Source organism: Phocoena phocoena, chromosome 20, assembly GCF_963924675.1.
Source record: "Phocoena phocoena chromosome 20, mPhoPho1.1, whole genome shotgun sequence".
In the NCBI taxonomy this organism is placed as follows: domain Eukaryota; kingdom Metazoa; phylum Chordata; class Mammalia; order Artiodactyla; family Phocoenidae; genus Phocoena; species Phocoena phocoena.
Window position 1 is genome coordinate 22,078,255 of NC_089238.1, and position 20,619 is coordinate 22,098,873.

Genomic DNA, 20,619 nt, shown 5'->3' on the forward strand with positions numbered 1-20,619 from the left:
CAAAATCCCTCAGTACCCCTTGGTCTTTCTGGAGACATATGGAAGGTTTTCAACAGTAACATTAATGCAATCTTGGGTGACATTTCTCTCACTTAAGAAAACAAATGGGGAAAAGGGCTTTTGCTTACAGTATATTAAGTTACTTCAAATTATTAGAAGCCATTTTGCCAGTGGGTTTTCTGGCAAATTTGGATATGGATAAGGACATTTTACTCATCTGCCTGACACTTTGATAAAATACTCTCCAAATGAATGCCAGCAAGGAGAGCAGCATGTATTTTCATCTCTAGTGTGGGTTTTTTATGAAATGTAAGCACCACATTATTACTGATCCCTGGAAAAATAGGTCATAATGAGTCTTGAAGAATTTATAAAGTTGAAAATTAGGTTTTAAAGGAAACTATGCTCCCTCTGTCCCATCTCCATCATTGAAAAATTAAATGAGAAATTCCAAAATCCAAACTCATGAACAAGAGGCATTCTGTGAGTCTAATTAGATGTATTGTAGTCTTGATTTTCATGGAAATAAAAGCAGTCATCATAGAAAGAATTGCACAGTTATATGTGAAAATAGTTTTGTATAAGTAGTGACTAAGTCTTCATGACACAAAACCATCTGGTCAACGCATTCAGAGGTCTAGTTCATCACTCACACATTGGACAGATAAGACAATGAAGGTGAAAGTTTTCTACAAACCACTGCTGCCAGGGGGTTTAGAGACATCAACCCTGGTTGCTCATCAGCATCATCGGAAGTGTATGTTAAAAACAAAATGCCTTGGCACCATCCCCCAAAATTCTGGTTTAGTAACCTTAGTGTAGGATTGAGGAATCTGCATTTTTATGAAGCACTTAATCCATTCACATTGCAGATGGCCCTGATCGGGGTACCACTGATCTATACACTGTGCTTTTTGCTCAAATACTTAACTTATTTGGGGACACAAGACCACAGATGCCCTGTCTCTGTCTTAACCCAACCTGCCAATTTCCACCCATTTTGAATTTCTACACTTGAGTCTATGATCATTGAAGAATATGATCTTACATTACCTTTGTGCTTAGTATTTAAAATATCTTTCCTATGTCTACTCATCTTTAAAAAAAAAGAGATACCAGTAGTGCCTATCTTATAAGATGTTAATAAGATAATGCAATAAAGAGCTTGCACAGGACTTGGGACACAATATATGTTTAATAAATGTTGCCTATTATATTGTTCTTGTTTCTGAGCCATCATATAAGAGGAGGCATTCACTGTCTCCACTGCAAAGGAGCATTCATCCAGGATAGATAAATTGATTAACTTTGTGTAAGACCCAGGAATTTTCATAATTTCTGCCATATGGAGTTCTGCTGAAAACCAGAGTGCACCTTTGCTTATCTTTCAGACTTGACATGCAGCTTTAGTCCACAAATTCCAAATCCCTACCTTCCTGGCCACTCACAAAGGGCCCACCAAATATTCAAGCATATTTCCAATATCCACTTTATTCATAATAGCCAAAAATTGGAAAAAATGCCTATCAGCAGGAAAATGAATAAATTTAGTATATTCATCTAATGGCATATGACATAGAAAATAAGAAAGGATAAACTACTGACATATAGTAACATGGATAATTCTTGCAGACTTTAAGTTATGCAAAATAAGCCAGACACAAAAGAGTACATACTGTATGATTGTTTTTATGTAAATTTCAAAAACTGGCAAAGCTAATCCATGGAGATACAATTCAGGACATGATTATCTCTAGGGCTTATTAGTTGGGAAGAGACAAAAAGGGAAGCCTCTGTGGTGCTAGAAAGGTTTTATGTCTTTTTCTGATGATGCCTACAAAGATAAAAATTAATTCAGTTGTATATTTAAGATCAGTGCAGTTTGTAAATTTTGCCACATGTATTATACTTTAATTTAAAAATTTAAAGCATAAGATGCATTTTAATGCTGGTTTTAAGTGAAATTTTACACCCTTTTAAACTTATCTGTGTGTGAGCCTCAGCTTCCCTTTGAAGCAGAAATGGTCCAAAGTTGATGATAGGAACAAGCAGAATGAGAAGATTTTCTTGTCTCATCTTCTCCCTCAATTTCTCATTCACTCTCCCCTCAGTATTTCTAGCCTTGTTTTCAAAGCAGCAAACAATTATTTCATGTTCATTAATAGGATCATTCCACTGCCTGATTTATCTGACAAAGCAGTCTTTTTCCTGAATACCTAAATCAAATTTATTCCTTTTCAATGCTGGCCAATTACTCCTTCTCCTAGCGCCCTGTCCAGCACACACAATGAATCGTACTTGGTTCAAAGTTGGATGCAGTTTCCTTCCAGAAGCTAATTAGGGAATTGCATTTGTTTAGTCTTCTGACAACCAAAATCGACCATAGACCCTCTGATGACTTATTAAATAGCCAAAATTGAAAATTTTGCCTCAGGAAAGATTTCCAGCTGAAGTTAAGGAAAGTAGTAAAAGTCTCCTTTTATCCACCACAGAGTTGTATCCCTGTTGACTTCATTCAAACCTTGACTCATCTCAGAGGCTTTCCAGAAGAAGTAGTCTGAGCTGGAGTCTCAAAATCTGTCTGCTTCCTGGGCAAAGTAGACCCACCTGACCAGCTGCCTCTATCGTGGCAGGTATGGCCCCTGCAGTTCATTCATTTACTCACTCATTCATTCACTTAAGAAACATTTATTGAGAACCTACTACACTCTGTGTAAACAGCAAATAAAACAGAGTCTCTGGCCTTGCAGAGCATATATTTTAACTGGAGAGATATAAAATAAATGAGATAATTTCATAAACTGATAAATTATGTGAATAAATAAAATTGGGAAGTAGAATTAAGAATGCCCAGGAGAATAGAGCCACTTTCTACAGCATGGTCAGGGAAGGCCTCTTTGAGAAAACAACATTTGAGCAGAGACTTGAATGAGGAGAAGCAGTCATCTACGCGTGTGCTGAGGAAATCATTGCCAGCAAAGAAAAAATCAGTTTCAAGGACCCGAAAGTAAAAACACTTTTTTGTGAGTTCTAAGAACAGAGAGAAAAGGAACGCAAAAAGCAATCCCTGATCTTATCCCACTGCCAAGACTTCCTGGCAGGACCTTCTTTTTTGATATTCAACAGTAGCCCTGGACAAGACCATGGCATCATCTCCTCCAGAAAAAAATGACAACTAAAATGTCAGCATCCACTTATGATTCCTTTTCCAAAGTCCTGTTGGTAAAACTCCTGCCCTCCCTGTCCCAATTCAGGCTCATCTGAGACCTCTACCCTCTGCAGACCAACAGCAAGGCTTTGGTTAGGCTGGATTGTTTCTGCAGACACCCCACAAAGAGAGCTGTCCTCTGGAAGGAAGTGCTGAAAAAATCTCTAAGGCTGAGTCAACACAGGAGGGAAAATCAATAAGCCAAGATCAATGGTATCCTAAGCCATGAATTAGGATACTATGTACAATTCTTTTTGCAAGATTAATTGTAGGCTCGCTTTTAAGTAACATGCCCTTTCTAATCAGAAGCATCACTGCCCAGAAGAAGATAATATGCTGGGGTTTCACATCTGGCATTCCACATAATTAAGATTTCACAGTTCAAACAACTGTTTGATATTTTATTCCTTAAACTGAAGCTGTTGATCAACTTAAACAGGACTGTGGACATGAATAGATACTCAGCAGGGATTTGGTGACATCACACATTCAGTTTCTAATGTTTCTCCCCAGTTTTCATGTCTCATACAAACTGGCTAAATCCATTTTGAGTGTTCACAGCCATTAGATTCCCTAAGCATACCAGAAAATATCAAAACTTCACAGATGCTCAACAAGCATCTTATGTTTCTCGAGCTATGAATGATGCAATAATAGGATTGCAAAAGAAGTAGAAAGGCCAGTCCTAGTGCTTAAAGAAGCATTAAGTCCTATAAGGGAAAGAAGCTCTGGAAATCAAGAGAGGCAGTATAGAGCAGTGGTTAAGAGCACAGATCTTGAGGTCCAAATCTTAGTTCTGTCCCTGAAAAGCTGCATGGCCTTACTCAGGTGATATCACATCTCTAAATCTGTTTCCTCATCTGTAAACAAGGAGCAATTTCAGTACCTATCTATGATGGTTCTTTTGCATTTTCCCCTCCTGATTGATTCTTCACCCTTCTCTGCCCAGCTCTCTGGCCCAGAAAGGTGATCTTCCACTCACGCTGCAGTTTCTACTTGTGTTTGGCTGATGCAAGGCAGCTGCAGGAGGATGGAGAGTGAGAGAAAAGAGAGGTCAGTGCATTTGTGCCTCTCCCCATCCCCTGAAGGAGTAATGTGGGCGAGTTTCTTCATCTCTGACAATAACTTCTGTTATACAGCTCCCCTCCAATAGCTACAGATTCACTAAACTCTGGTATCGTCCCTCTTTCTACTTGCATCTTCAGGCCAAGAGGATGCTTTAAGTTAGGTTCTCCAGGAAGCAGACTCTGAAATGGAGATTCATGTGCAAGTAGTTTATTAGTAAGACTCAGGATCAACCCCTGTGGGGAAAGGAAGGAATCAGGATTGGGCAGAGAGAGTTTACAGTCTTAAAGATTTCTGCTGACTCTGTGGACACCTCTGAAGCTGGGACAGACCTTCAGAGTTGTCCCAAGGGGACCAGGCTCCTTTCCCTCTCATGTAGATCAGACATTGGATGCAGGTGGTTTTCTTCAGCCAAGGCAGTTCCCAGAGTGGTGGCTGCTAATGGCTAGCAGCTGGCAGCACTACCACCAGCTGCCTAGAATTTCTCCTGGCCTGATGAGGGACTTGGACAGAGCACTCTGCATCCACTACAGAGTGATGACAGATTTCCTCCACTGTCAATGCCTTAGACATCCCCACTTAACTTTTTACTCCCACTCACATCTCTGTACATAGCCACTTACTTAAATTCCCTTTGAATTTCTGTTGGTTTTGTTGGAACTCTGATGAATACAACCCCTCATCAGTTCGTTGTGAGAGTTACACACAGTGCCTAGTGCACAGTCAGGATTCCATAAGCACTAATTATTATCCAGAAATGAGTCCTAAACATTTTCTGGCAGTGAGCATTTCTCTACCCCAGGACTTCCATGAGTTAGTGGCCAGGTTGACAAGAAGTCCCTCAAGGGAGCCCAGTGGTGGGGTAACTTGAAGTTGAGGATGTTTTCCTAAAGGAGCTGATTTTGAGCAGGCTTTTAAGTGTCCAAAACAACGTGTTAGTTTAAGCTTATGCTATCAAAACAATGGATGCACTTCATTCATTCAAAGATGAAGTTTGAAAGACATGGCCCCTGCTCTCACAGAGTTTAAAGTCCAGGGGAAGAGACAAAATATATAAGGAATCAAGCAAAACTGTAATTGCAAATTGTGGTACAGGCAATGAAGGAAATGTACTGTTTACAGAGAGAGAGAATAACAGGGACAAGGGAACTAAATAGACAGGTGGACAGGGAAGTCTGTAAGGAATCAACATTTAAGCTAACTAATGAATATGTTAGTCTCAGGGGCATGCTAGTTGGGGCAATGCACTCATAGCGCTTAGAAGGTGCAGAGAACCTGAGGTGACAGAGGAGCAGAGAGGACATTGGGGAGGGAATGGTCATGGAGAGCATGTGACATGAGGTAAGATCACAGAAGGAGGCAGGGACCAGGTTGCAGGGCCTTGTAAACCATGACAGAGATGTGAGTTTTTCCTCCAAGTGCAATGGGAAGTCACTGGAAGGTTTTAAGCAGGGAAGAGATATCACCTAATTTATGTTTATAAGAAATTGTGGTGACTATTATGTAGAAAAGGGACTAGGAATGGGCAGAGCAGATGATTTTGTATCAAAAGATCAGTGGCAATGGTTTGGACAGGCATGGTGACATTGGATTTGGAGGGAAGAGGACAGGTTCAAGTTATATTTGGAATTGATAATTATCGGGGAACAAGGGGAAATAGAGAGGGAGAAAACAAGGACCATTCCCTGGCTTAAAAAATGAAGTGGCTGGTAGTGACATGTACTGGTTGGGAAACATGGCGGAAATGGGTCTGGGAGAGAAGTCAAAGGTTTCATTTTGCACATGAGTTTCAGATGTCTCCAGGCAGAGATGGCAAGCAGGTGGATCATAAGAGGCATCCAGCTTGGGAACGTGGGCATCAGTGGTGACCAGAAGGTATTGAAAACAGGAATGAATTAGATAAACTGGTAAAAGAGTGGAAAAGAAGATAGCAATTCCCCTAACCCAGGGAAATTCAACATTTAGAGGTTTAATTCAATATTTATTGAATATTATTTGTGTGCAAATCTGAAATGTTGCTGCATGAATTATTTTATCATGCCTATTTCATGAATATTTCTATTTATATTGTTCAACATTTTTCCTGGCTACAAATATAACTGTTTGCCTCTACATCTGAAATGTCTGGACCACTTCTGGCCTGCATGCCATATCCATACCTTTCATAGGTGACTATGAGTTGTTTAATGCCCTTGCAGGAAGTAGCAAACAACCACCTTCAGTGTGATGTTGAATGCCATAAGGAACAAGACCAAGGGGATTTCCAGACCAAGAGACACTATTTCTAGAGATACCCCACTGGCCAGAGGCCTCAGTGGTCATCTCTAGCTAAATTCCACCTCCCGGCCCCATATGGGTGTATGGCTCAGCTTGATAATCTTTGGAGCTCTGTGCAAGTCAGAGCCTGTGGCCCTTTCCTCCATTAGTGTTCCCCTTGCCAACAGACCCCAGACTGTCTCAGATGTTCACACCATCTGGTTTCCGGAGAGATCCTGTAAGGAGAGCCACCTGTTTCTTGTTACAGTGTCATTAGAACAATTATGACAAAGGTAAAACATGAACATGCATAAATCAAGTCTCTTTCCCACGGCTTTCCCACGGAGGGTATGTACTGTCTTCTTGATAATTTTTCACTGACACCCTCTATCTCCAAGCTCCTAACTCCAGACCAGTCTGGAAATCAACCAAGCAACTCCCAAAATTCAATCAAAGACAATGTAAAAGCAGGTCCTAGAAGTGAGGGAAAAATACTTGGGGTGTAAGAAAAAAGTACTTGGGGTGCATTACCCCTCCCAGGAGCATTTGCAGCCTATAAGAGATCTTGCTAGGAGGGAATAAATGTGAAGCCATTAATTGCAGATGGAAGACTCTCAACCATCAACATGTAAGAAATTTGAGATCTAGAACACCATCTAATGCCAATTAATCACAACATTCAGGGACCACCGACTTTCCAATTTAAAAAAGCCTCACATGCAAAGAACTCCTCTCCAAGAGCTGGGCCTGAGACATACAGACAAGTCAACATCCCCGTCCATCTTAGAGAAATCAGCCTTTCAGGATACAGAAGGGGAAAAGGTAGGAAAAAGAGCTTATCTTTCTTTATTAGATACTTGAGATTTACAAGACATTTCTGACCACCCAGGAGGCCTCAGTGTATTAATTCTAGATTGGAGTGGAATGATATGCAGAGCTTTCCACAAACATTTCACTAGTGCGGTAGCCCTCCCTCCCACCTCAATCTAGGTTGAGACCAAACACTAAAATATCCCAGGACCTAAGAGCAACCTGCTTGCCAATGGATGAATATTTGATACAAGTGTTTTCTTTTTTAAGAGATGGGTAATCAAATCAGGTCTGAATTATCCAGATTTCACACATTTTAGCATAAAATTAATTAGTTTGAAGAATTACGCAGTAGATAAACACACCAAACAGCTAGGCCTCCCCAGTTGCATGTTTACATTTTACACCCTGCTCCTTTCATTATCCCAAGGAGTTGCCTGTAGCATGACTTTCCCATTAAGGGAGAGGAACCTACCAAATGATTTCATTTTTATGTCTGCAGAGCTCCTGATAAACTGACAGAGGCATTGAAGCTTTCCAAACACATTTTATTTTCATTAAAAGGCTAATCTAAAACCAATCAACCAAGACATATATAGAATGGCTGCACAGAATAAAAATGTGTGGTTCCTCTAGAATACATGTTAAAACAAATCCACAGTAATTATTGAAGTAGACAATACCTGCTAAAGAGGATCTGACTTTAATGCAGTTGACACTGTAGTGTGTTTGCAGTAATGATGGACAGACTGTAAGCTTGGATCTGTCTCACTTATATTGCAACATTAGCAACATAGGTGTTTGTGTATAAATTGAATTACTCTTTGCAAATAACCCAAATATGAAAAGGATTCAAAACCCTGGAAGAATGAATCAAATCTCTCATTGCCCAACATAAATTGGTCACTTTTGTGGTCACTGCTGTGCCTGAATGAACCCAGCAGCACGTCAGAACCAGGCTAAATCTATGAAGGAAATTATTGATGAGAAATGGCAATGAGAAATGAGATATCAAACTGGGTGTTGGTGGTATTAATTGATAACTGGTTATAAAGAAAGAAAATGTTAGTTCCCTTCATATCAGCAGAAGGGCTATGTGTGAACCCCCACAGCTAGTGACAAGCTTTCAATGATAGCTTTATTGTTGGTCATAATTTGCAAATGGAAGTGGTGAGTAGATCTCGAGCTCTGACATGGTAGAAGCAAGCACAGTGGTTGTGGCATGACCCCATTTCCCACCAGCACTTGGCTACCATGTCCCACTCTTCCCAGCTGTGCTCAGAATGGAACCCAGAATTCCTGGAAATGCTCCCGCATCAGCGCCTGGGATGTGGGCATTTACTCTATTTCCAGAATGGCTTAGCTAGGAGTGGAAAAGCCTCTACCTAGTCAACGCAATCCATCCCCTTCATGACTGTGTTAACCACACAGGCATGTTTATGGAGCACTTATCCTCTCTGGGAGCAAGTCCTCCCAGCAGCAAATCACCGCAAGAGAAAGGACAAAAGGAAGCCATTTCTCCCTCTGAATATAGAGCCATTGTCACTCTGACAGACCCACACATCATTTCATTTGAGACCCAGCCGACTCTTTTGCTCTCCCTGGTTGCCATCATATAAAATAAAATAAAGGAAACCTCAGTGGAACAATTAACTGTCTGAAAATATGAAATGCTTCAGAGGAAAGTAAGACCTTATAAACAAGTCTTCCCTTCACATCACACTCTCCTCCTCGATTTCAGTGAATAAACGGAAATGTATTTTCCACCTCATAATTGGAATGAATATTTTATGTTCTGAAATGAAGCTAATGCATGCTATAAATAAAATCTGACTGTGCTTATCTCCCTATTTTTGGTAGCCTGTGTATCTCCCAGGAGCCTAGGAAAATTCCTGGCTGAACCAAGAACATCTGGCTCTGAGGATGGTATGGATGGCACACCTGCTCTGTGGGCATAATGTGCCTCCTGAATCATTTTAGATGCCTTGGTCTGGAACATGTGGGCTCTCAAACCCAAGATCTATCTTGTAAAAAATATTAAAGATAGGGACTTCCCTGGTGGCACAGTGGTTGGGAGTCTACCTGCCATTGCAGGGGACATGGGATCGAGCCCTGGTCCTGGAAGATCCCACATGCTGTGGAGCAATTAAGCCCGTGCACCACAACTACTAAGCCTGCACTCCAGAGCCTGTGTGCCACAACTACTGAGCCTCTGTGCCACAACTGCTGAAGCCCACGCACCTAGAGCCTGTGCTTTACAAAGAAGAGAAGCCCCTGCTCTCCACAATTAGAGAAAGCCAGCGCACAGCAATGAAGACCTAAAGCAGCCAAAAATCAAATTAATTAATTAATTTTTAAAAATTAAAGATATTTTTCATATCAAAAATCCAGATTTCTATCTTCTTTTAAAAAAAGCATTTGTCAACACTGGGCCCACATTCCTTCTCAACTACAAAAAATGCTGGCTCCAGCTGACCTTGAGCCCTCCAGATGAAGAGTCCTGGGCACTCCCAACTGTCTTCCAGTGTCAGTTGTCCAATGCCAATTGCCATTTGTCATTACACTTATGCTATTGTAAGGATAAAAGGAAAACTGACATGTTTTTTGGTCCCTACCTCTCTGTCAAAACTGGTGAATAGGAAGGTAATCTGAGGAATTTGCCTGAGTCAATACGATTGGAAAAGAGTTTATTCCTAAAATGTGGAATTCACCTACTAGTATCCTGCTTCATCACTTAAGTCGCCTTTCTGGGGAAGTGCACATTTCTGTTGGAGGAGACCTCACAAAGTGTGCTCTGACTCAGAACAGAAAGCACAGTCACCAACACACAACCTCTTGTCCATTGTCAGAGGCAGAAAGTACCAGGCAAGGTTGGGAGAGAAAGAAATGATTTCCAGTTCAGTCTTTCACCAAATTTAATACCCTTACCCTAAGCCAAGCTTCCTCTTTCACTCAGCTTAGATGTCTTATAGTTTATATAAAAGTACACTATGTGGTTCATGACTACTACAATTACACTGGTTAGTTGTTAGCTTCAACCAATCTTCCAAAGTTTGAATGGGTTGTTCTAGGTGTGAGGTGAAGAGAATGCAGCAGAGGCACAAAGAAATGCACTGGAAAATGGAGATACCAAAAATCCTTCTCTTCTGTACACTATGGTCTCAGGGGATCTAAAACAAAACAAATACAAGTGTGACTCCAGAGGGAGAATTCCTGGACTTGTTTTCCTAATTGGATAAAGCCTTCCAAATGAAGAGGCCTCCTGATACTGCTCCCTGCTCTTCTCTGTCTCCTAGTCACTTTTCATTGCTTCTTCCCTTCAAATCCAACTGATTGCTAACACCTTTTGTCAACACTTTTGTCAAAAGCTAGAAGGCTGACATGTTGCCAGAGGAACTTAGATCATGAATCTCAAAGTAATTTAAATTACTTTTGCTGCTGGTAAAAATTAAACCCACATTTCTGGCACTGTCAGAAACAAAGCCTTCCTCTCAAAGCATGTGTTCTAAGCTTTATTGGAACTTATGTATGTAAGATTCATTGAATTTTTCCAGATGATGTGGAAATGGAGACTGGTGACCCATGGATGCTCCAAGGGGATGAGACTTGTAACTAATTGTTATAAGTTACCCAACTTTCCACTTCTCATATCAATTTCAGGACCACAAAACCATTATCTAGAGATGATTGGCCAGGCATGAAAATCAACAAGCCCACCCTGAAAATGAAAGTTAAAAAAAATGTATTAGAAGTAATTAATAAGGTATAACATACACCCATGCTGGTGTGTTATCTCTCAAAGAAATATGCTTAAAGGACATTTGTCTTTCCTCCAAGGCTTCCCAGACAGATCATGGAGCTTGGAAGGTCATAACACTAGGACAACAGACAGGACCAGCTGGCTCAACACTTACTAATAGCATCAAGGAAATGTATCAACTAGCTTTTGCTACATAGTAAATTAGCCCAAACCTTACTGGCTTAGATCAACAAATGTTTATCATTTCTCATGATTCTGTGGCTAGCTGGGTGGTTCTTCTGGTCCAGATTAGGTTCGCTGATCTCTGCTGTACTCTGTCATCTGTGGATGGTCTAGGATGGCTTCACTCAGGATGGAGACCAGTTCCACCCCATGTGGCCTCTCATCCTCCAGCAAGCTAGCTCAGGTTCATTCACATGGTGGCCTCAGGGGTCTAACAACAGCAAGAGATGGAGCTGCAATGCACAACTGTTTCTCAAATCTCTGCTTGTGTCACTTTTTGCTAATGTGCCATTGGCCAAAACAAGTTACATGGTGAATAAGGTCCATAATTTGTGGCCAGTTTTGCAATTTACCCTACAGAATTATTAGATTACCTGCTTAGGACTCGAAGGGAGTAAGACAATTGAAACATGAAATATCAAAAAATATTCAAAGCAGAGGTAGGAAGAATTGTCAGAGTCTAAGGCTAAGTTTCCCCCAAATCAGACTGAAACAAAGATTTGGGTGCCAGTAGTATATTTGGGAGGAAATCTCAGATAACAGGGAAGCAGGGAAATGAAGAAGGTAAAGGGAAAAAGTGTGTTAGTGAGCAGGTTATCACTGTGAGCAACTGGGTGTCCCATCCCATTGGATACCTCTGGGAGATGATGTAGACAGCATGCCTTAGAATTCTCCAGCCCAACGGGCAAGAGTGCTGGAATATTGATACTCCTTTCTACCCATTGTTAACTAAGGGATGCTCCAGGGGCAAAAATTCCTAGAGCTTCTGGCCAGTCTGCATGTGACCCGAGCAGGTTAGTGGCCAAGAAAGCCCTCAGGCAAAGAGTAGGAAGTCCTGGGTAGAGTCAGCATGCAAGGATACAGGTAAGACATCGACAGCCTCTGCTATGGTGAAATGACCTGGATGAGGCAGTTGGGTTCACATCCCAGCTTCAGTACTTATGGTGTGGCCTTGGATAAGTTACTTCATCTCTCCATGCCTCAGTTTCCTCATAATAGTACCTACCTAGACTTAGGTAGTACCTAGACTTGTTAAGAGAGTTAAAGAGATTCTTCTATATAAAGTGTTTAGAACAATCCTTGGCCATGCTAAGTGTTAATGCTGTTGTCACATAAATGTGTGTGTGTGTGTGTGTGTGTGTCAGAATCCAACAGAGCTTTCCTGCCTAGAACAGACTGTGGTTCCAAGAAAGCATTTCAGTAACACAGAGGGAAAGAAATCCAAGAACACTCTTGCTCTCTGAGCTGAAATAATTAAACTCTTAAATACAGAAACTAAGACCATTTTTATTAATAAGTTTTTAGCAATAATGAAAAACAAGTTTCAGAGCATACGTAAATAAGTAGGAGAGAAAGCCTGATGCCAGGGGAGAAACTTAAATTAAATTTCAGTAGGAATCATCATCTCAGCACTTATATCCTGGAGCCAGGCAAGCTCACGAGATATAGTACTGGGGACAGGGCTGCCAGGGCAGGGCAGCCACCTGTGCCCCATCTCCATCCCAGGGTAGTTAGCCTAGCTTTTCCCTCCTTTCCTTGATCCCTACAGGAACGTATCCACTGAGAGCTGGATACATTATCATCCACACATTTCAGCGTTTGCCCCATCGAACAGCCAAAGACTCAGAGTCTCTCCTAACACTGTTTGCATTAACTTGGGTTTATGAGAATTTGTTTGGGGTGAGAAGTCTGCAAAGAAGCCTAAGCCAGCCTCAGAACTGAAGACACTAAATAGACTATGAGAGGAGCCTGTCCTTCACAGCACATTTCCAGAGGTCTGCTGCCTGAAGCCTTTCCTGCTTTCACCCCACTTTCTCTGCACCCAGCCAGACTCCATGCAGTCAGAATCCCTGAGCAAATAGGACAACACATATGAAAATTTCAAAACATAATTAAAACCCATGTAATATATTAATTCAATGTGTTCACTGTTAGAGCTAGAAGGACTGAACTTGCCCAACAATTTGAAGGGGAAAATGTAGGCCCATCCTCTAATAACAAATTCTATGTTTCAAGCAAGCCCTAAAAACCTTATCAGCAGCTTGGTGGGACCAGCAGTGAGCTCGTCTTTTCATGCCTGTAGTTGACACCAGTTATTCTGGCTGCCCATCATTCTTTCACCCTTCTTTTAATCAAGTGAACCTCTGGGTAATCATACCTCCTTCATTCTCACTCCATGTCAGTTGGGAAATATTGACCCAACCCCCCAGCCCCAGAGGATGACAATAATGGGCTTTAACCAAACAGCATATCCTTTCTCTTTGCCACAGTGATTGATTCTTGGATGGGCATTAGACCTAAATCAGGTCAGTGAAGGTCAAGCCTAAAATTTCTCTTCAGCTACCTCTTTTCTGCTGTAAATGCAAAGAAAGCTGTAGCTCTTGAATTAGTGACAGTCATCTTGAAGCCATGAGGAAAGAACCATCAAGAGAATGGAGCCAACATCAATGAAGTTGAGCCAAGAAATAAACAAAGAAAGTAAATCCTGGGCATACTGTCTGAGGCTGGATCAAACTATCCCTGAAGTGAGACTAACTCTGTATTTTTCAATTACACAAGCCAATGAATTCTCAGTATTGCTTAAACCAGCCTGGTTTTTAATATGTACCAAAATATATACCTGAAATAGAAGACTCCTTCTGGATTAAGTCCTCTATGTCACTGCCCATCTTTTCTCCCTCTCCTTGTATAACTGCTGAGATAGAACTGCAGGGAACAACAGTTCAGCCATCCCCAAACAGTGTGTAAGACTCCATGAGCATGGTGCTAACCATAAAGTCCCCTTCCTTATAAAATGGAGAGAGTAGAATCTACCTTACTGAGTTGTTTTGAAGATTAAAGTAGGTATTATGCATAAATTGCTCTGCACATTGTATAACACATATTACGTATGCAGCACATTTTTCTTTCATTATCCAAAGGCACTGTTCTACTGCATCCCCATCATGTGACAACGGCTCTGACTTCAATCACAGTAAGTTACAAGTGAAAAATAAGAATTAAGATTGAGCCACAAATAAGCAGTCTACAGGGACGGGCAAATGAGGAAAGGCCCTTGAGCACAATATTACCTTTTCCATGAGTGTCAATCCTGGCTCCTTGAAGCTAAGAAGTTAAAGGCTGGCATTGCCATGGAACAGCTGGGTTCTTTTTTGTCTTTTTTGGGTTTTTTTGCAGGGTAGGGGAGAGAGGAATTTGAAACTTGGCAAATTTCCAGAACTTTGGTTTTACTGACTTCTATTCCTCTCTCCCAATGTCCCTGAAAATGCCTTCTCCTACCCGTCCCTAGTTGAAGAAGTACCTAGGCAGTTATCACCACCCTTCAGATGGCCTTAGCCAGACAGGAAGAATGATGCCTTTCTTGAGTGCCAGGGGCTAAAGGAGTTTGTGCACTCCAGGGTTCTGATGCTAACCTCTCTCTGCCTGTCCTTTTCAAGTTGCTCCCCCTTCTCTTCAGGAGATACCAGAGTCCACAGAGGTTGCCTCACACCTCCTGCCCATCCCAATGTTCTTCTTTCCTCCAGAGGCCTCTTCTGGCCCCAGGACATACAATAACTGCCCCTGCATTGATCACTAAACACTTCACTATATACCACTCGACACAGTGAGTTTATAGTAGTGTCTAACTTACCTCCTGGGGAAAGAGACCATGTCCTCTATGTGTTTGTATTTTAGGAGCTTAAAGAGTAAAATTTACATGTGTCTTAACATCATAAAGTCACCATTTTCTGAGTCTCAGCAAATCCTCTATCATCATCATCACTATAATTTACCATCATCAAAACCACATCCACTTGGGTTTCCCAGAAAAACTGCTTTCCTACCAGCTCTAAGCGAAAATATCTCTTTCAAATTCTATTTGCTTTGACCCGCTATGCAAAGATCATAGATTAACCCAACTACTTTACGTAACTACTTGACCAAATAAAACTTTTACACTTTCACAAGGGATGTTCAGATGTGTCCATTCATTTAAATCTAATCTGAGTCCTTAGAAAATAGAATTGCTTTCAGTAGGAAGATCTGTTTTGTACTAACTGTGGGCATGTGCTCCCGAAGTATGCAGAGAAAGGAGTAGGAGAGAAGTATGCAGAGAAAGGAGTGGAGAGATATAGTCAGGGAAGAAATGGAGGAGGGAGAGGAAGAGGAAAAGGAGAAAGATATGAAGGAAGTTTTTTCATGAACATTATTATTTAATGGAAAGTTAATGAAAGTGCATCATTTTTGAGACTATATTTCATCAAACACACTTTCAAATAGCCAATTATAATGATAAAATGGTGTTTGCTATCATAGAGGAAAATACTAGATATAATTTTTTTAAAGAAATTCTATTTCTCCATCTGACTTATTTCAAAGGAAAAGCAAAAAAAATAAATTTTTAAACTTCATCTTGGTTTCTCTCAACTTGAAAAAAAATAATGCACATACATTGTCTATCTCTAAAAATAATATAAAAACATTTATTCAATATTAAAAATTGTCAAGCAAAAGGGCAGTAATGCAGATAAAAGATAATATTCTGGGATGTCATAATCCAATGACTCCAATCTTAGAAATTGCAGGACCATAAGCATTTCGGGGCATATTTTTTATTGAGGTATAACTGATAAATAAAATTGTATATGTTTATTTATTTATTTATTTATTATCATCAAAATTGTAAATGCTTAAAGTGTACAATGTGATGATTTGATATATATTGTGAAATGAGTACCAAAATCAAGTTAATCAACAAACACATCTATCACCACAAGTAATTATCTTCTTTTTGGTGAAAAAAACTTAAGATCTACTCTCTTAGCAATTTCAATATACAATACAGTACTATTAATTATAGTCACCATGCTGTACATTAGATCATCAAAATTTATTCATCTTGTAACTAAAACTTTGTAGCCTTTGACAAACATCTCCCCATTTTCCCCACCCCCTAGTCCCTGGCAACCACCATTCTAATCTATTTCCATGAGCTCCGTTGTTTTTTTTTTTTCCATTCCACATAGAACAGGTACAATATTTGTCTTTCTCTTTCTAGCTTATTTTGCTTAGCCTAATGCCTCCCAGGTTTATCCACCTTGTTGTAAATGGCAGGAGTGCCTTCTTCTTATGCATTAATAATATATATATCCACTCCTCTTTATCCATTCATCCATCAATGGACATCTGGATTGTTTCCATATCTTGGCTATTGTGAATAATGCTGCAATGAACATGAGAGTGCAGATAGCTCTTCAAGACATTGATTTCACTTCCTTCAGATATATTACCAGAAGTGGGATTGCTGGATCATATGATAGTGTTATTTTTAAACTTTTGAGGAACTTCAATATAATTTTGCATGATGGCTATAACAATTCACATTTTCACTGAGAGTGCACAGGGTTCGTTTTTCTCTACATCCTCACCTACACTTGTTGTCTCTTGTCTTTTTGATAATAACGATCCTAACACGTGTGTGGTTTTGATTTACATTTCCACGACGATTAGTGATGCTGAGCACCTTTTCATGTAGCTGTTGAACATTTGTATATCTTCTTTGGAAAAATGTCTATTCAGTTCCTTTGACTATTTTTAAATTGGATTATTTATTTTTGGCTCCTGAATTGTATGAGTTCCTTATATATATTGGATATTACCCTTTCTTTGACATATGATTTGTACATATATTCTCCCATTCTGTAGGCTGCCTTTTCATTTATTATTTTCTTTACTGTACAGACGCATTTTAGTTTGATGTAATTCCACTTATTTACTTTTGCTTTTGGTGTCATATACAAAAAATCATTGCCAAGACCAATATCAAATAGCTTTTTGCCTAATTTACTCTGGAGTTTTATTATTTCAGGTCTTAAAATTATTCTATTTTGAATTAATTTTTGTGAGTAGTGTAAGATGGGGTTCAGTTTCATATTTTGCATGTGGATATCCATTTTTAAAATACCTTTTATTGTAGAGACTATCTTTCACCATATATTCTTGGCATCATTGTCAAATATTAGTTAACTATGTAGGTGTGTGTTTATTTCTGGGATATCTATTCTGTTTCACTGGTCTTTGTGTCTGTTTTTTTTTTACCAATACATAATGTTATGATTACTATAGCTTTATAATATAATTTGAAATTAGGATGTCTATGCAGCATTATTTACAATAGCCAAGACATAGAAACAACCTAAGTACCTAAGTGTTCATCAAAAGATAAATTAATTTTTAAAATATGATATATAGCTACCCACCACCAGTCCCTCCCATCAGGAAACTTACACAAGCCTCTTAGATAGCCTCATCCACCAGAGGACAGACAGAAGAAGCAAGAAGAACTACAATCCTGCAGTCAGTGGAAAAAAACCACATTCACAGAAAGATGAAAAGGCAGAGAGCTATGTACCAGATGAAGGAACAAGATAAAACCCCAGAAAAACAATTAAATGAAGTGGAGATAGGCAACCTTCCAGAAAAAGTATTCAGAATAATGAGAGTGAAGATGATCCAGGACCTCGGAAAAAGAATGGAGGCAAAGATCGAGAAGATGCAAGAAATGTTTAACAAAGACCTAGAAGAATTAAAGAACAAACAAACAGGGCTTCCCTGGTGGCACAGTGGTTGAGAGTCCACCTGCCGATGCAGGGGACACGGGTTTGTGCCCCGGTCTGGGAAGATCCCACATGCCACGGAGCGGCTAGGCCCATGAGCCATGGCCACTGAGCCTGTGCGTCCAGAGCCTGTGCTCTGCAATGGGAGAGGTCACAACAGTGAGAGGCCCACGTACTGCCAAAAAAAAAAAAGAACAAGCAAACAGAAATGAACAATACAAGAACTGAAATGAAAACTACACTAGAAGGAATAAATAGCAGAATAACTGCGGTAGAAGAATGGATAAGTGACCTGGAAGACAGAATGGTGGAATTCACTGCTGCAGAACAGAATAAAGAAAAAAGAATAAAAAGAAATGAAGACAGCCTAAGAGACCTCTGGGACAACATTAAACACAACAATTTTCGCAGTATAGGGGTCCCAGAAGGAGAAGAGAGAGAAAAAGGACCTGAGAAAATATTTGAAGAGATTATAGTTGAAAACTTCCATAACACAGGAAACGAAATAGCCACCAAAGTCCAGGAAGTGCAGCAAGTCCCATACAGGATAAACCCAAGGAGAAACACACTGAGACACATAGTAATCAAATTGGCAAGAATTGAAGACAGAAAAAAATTATTGAAAGCAGCAAGGGAAAAAGGACAAATAACATACAATAGAATTCCCATAAGGTTAACAGCTGAGATTAGAAATTAGTTACAGGGAAGAAACGTAAAAAACACAAACACATAGAGGCTAAACAATACGTTACTAAATAAACAAGAAATCACTGAAGAAATCAAAGAGGAAATCGAAAAATACCTAAGACAAATGACAATGAAAACATAATGATTCAAAACCGATGGGATACAGCAAAAGCAGTTCCAAGAGGGAAGTTTATAGCTATACAAGCCTACCTCAAGCAACAAGAAAAATCTCAAATAAACAATGTAACATTACACCTAAAGGAACTAGAGAAAGAAGAACAAACAAAACCCAAAGTTAGTAGATGGAAAGAAATCATAAAGATCAGAACAGAAATAAATGAAATAGAAACAAAGAAAACAATAGCAAAGATCAATAAAACTAAAAGCTGGTTCTTTGAGAAGATAAACAAAATTGATAAACCATTAGCCAGACTCATCAAGAAAAAGAGGGAGAGGACTCAAATCAATAAAATTAGAAATGAAAAAGGAAAAGTTACAACAGACACCACAGAATACAAAGCATCCTAAGAGACTACTACAAGCAACTTTATGCCAATAAAATGGACAACCTGGAAGAAATGGACAAATTTTTAGAAAGGTATAAACTTACAAGACTGAATCAGGAAGAAATAGAAAATATGAACAGACCAATCACAATTAATGAAATCAAAACTGTGATCTAAAATCTTCCAACAAACAAAACTCCAGGACCAGATGGCTTCACAGGTGAATTCTATCAAACATTTAGAGAACTCTTCCAAAAAATTGTGGAGGAAGGAACACTCCCAAACTCATTCTACCTGGCCACCATCACCCTGATACCAAAACCAGACAAAGATACTAAAAAAAAAAGAAAAGACCAATATCATTGAAGAATATAGATTCAAAAATCCTCAACAAAATACTAGCAAACAGAATCCAACAACAGAGTAAAAGGATCATACACCATGATCAAGTAGGATTTATACCAGGGATGCAAAGATTCTTCAATATACACAAACCAATCAATGTGATACACCATATTAAAAAATTGAAGAATAAAAACCATATAAGCATCTCAATAGATGCAGAAAAAGCTTTTGACAAAATTCTACACCGATTTATGATAAAAACTCTCCAGAAAGTGGGCATAGAGGGAATCTACCTCAACATAATAAAGGCCATATATGACAAACCCACAGCAAACATCATTCTTATGGTGAAAAACTGAAAGCCTTTCCTGTAAGATCAGGAACAAGACAAGGATGTCCACTGTCACCAATATTATTCAGCATAGTTTTGTAAGTCCTAGACACAGCAATCAGAGAAACAAAAAGGAATACAAATTGGAAAAGAAGAAATAAAACTGTCAGTGTTTGCAGATGACATGATACTATACATACAGAATCCTAAAGATGCTACCAGAAAACTACTAGAGCTAATCAATGAACTTGGTAACGCAGCAGGATACAAAATTCATGCCCAGAAATCTCTTGCATTCCTATACATTAATGATGAAAAATCTGAAAGAGAAATTAAGGAAACACTCCCATTTACCATTGCAACAAAAAGAATAGAATACCTAGGATTAAACCCACCTAGGGATACAAAAGACATGTATGCAGAAAACTATAAGACACTGATGAAAGAAATTAAAGATGATACCAACAGGTGGAGAGATATACCATGTTCTTGGATTGGAAGAATCAATATTGTGAAATGACTATACTACCCGAAGAAATCTACAGATTCAATGCAATCCCTATCAAATTACCAATGGCCATTTTTACAGAGCTAGAAGAAAAAATCTTAAAATTTGTATAGAGACACAAAAAGACCCCAAAAAACCACAACAGTTTTGAGGGAAAAAAAACAGAGCTGGAGGAATCAGACTCCCTGACTTCAGACTACACTACAAAGCTACAGTAATCAAGACAATATGGTACTGGCACAAAAACAGAAACATAGATCAATGGAACAAGATAGAAAGCCCAGAGATAATCCCACGCACCTCTGGTCAACTAATCTATGAAAAA